At 48.7% G+C, this 462-nt stretch overlaps 1 protein-coding gene across 1 annotated transcript in view; it reads right to left on the bottom strand.

The window, feature by feature from the left end:
• The window catches only part of LOC119409767 (ras GTPase-activating-like protein IQGAP3), a 143,551-nt gene that overhangs the window by 79,575 nt on the left and 63,514 nt on the right, over positions 1-462 (bottom strand).

Here is a 462-nt window from a genome sequence, read left to right as displayed (position 1 = left end):
AGAACAGGTGTGTCTGACCTGCAGCAGAGAGAACAGGTGTGTGTCTGATCTGCAGAAGATAGAACAGGTGTGTTTGACATGCAGCAGATAGAACAGGTGTGTGTCTGAGCAGCGGCAGAGAACACAGGTGTGTGTCTGACCTGCAACAAAGAGAAAAGGAAGTGTCTGATCTGCATCAGGTAGAACAAGTGTGTGTCTGACATGCAGCAGATAGAACAGGTGTGTCTGAGCAGCAGAAGGCAGAACAGGTGTGTGTCTGATCTGTAGCAGGTAGAACAGGTGTGTGTCTGACATGAAGAAGGTAGAACAGGTGTTTCTGAGCAGCAGCAGGTAGAACAGGTGTGTGTCTGACAAGCAGCAGGTTGAACAGGTGTGTGTCTGACATGCAACAAATAGAACAGGTGTGTGTCTGACAAGCAGCAGGTTGAACAGGTGTGTGTCTGATATGCAGCAGGTAGAACA

The sequence above is a fragment of the Nematolebias whitei genome, chromosome 5 (assembly GCF_014905685.2).
Source record: "Nematolebias whitei isolate Nwh7 chromosome 5, NemWhi1, whole genome shotgun sequence".
Classification (NCBI taxonomy): domain Eukaryota; kingdom Metazoa; phylum Chordata; class Actinopteri; order Cyprinodontiformes; family Rivulidae; genus Nematolebias; species Nematolebias whitei.
The sequence above is the reverse complement of the archived record's forward strand: the minus strand, read 5'-3'. Positions and strand labels throughout refer to the sequence as shown.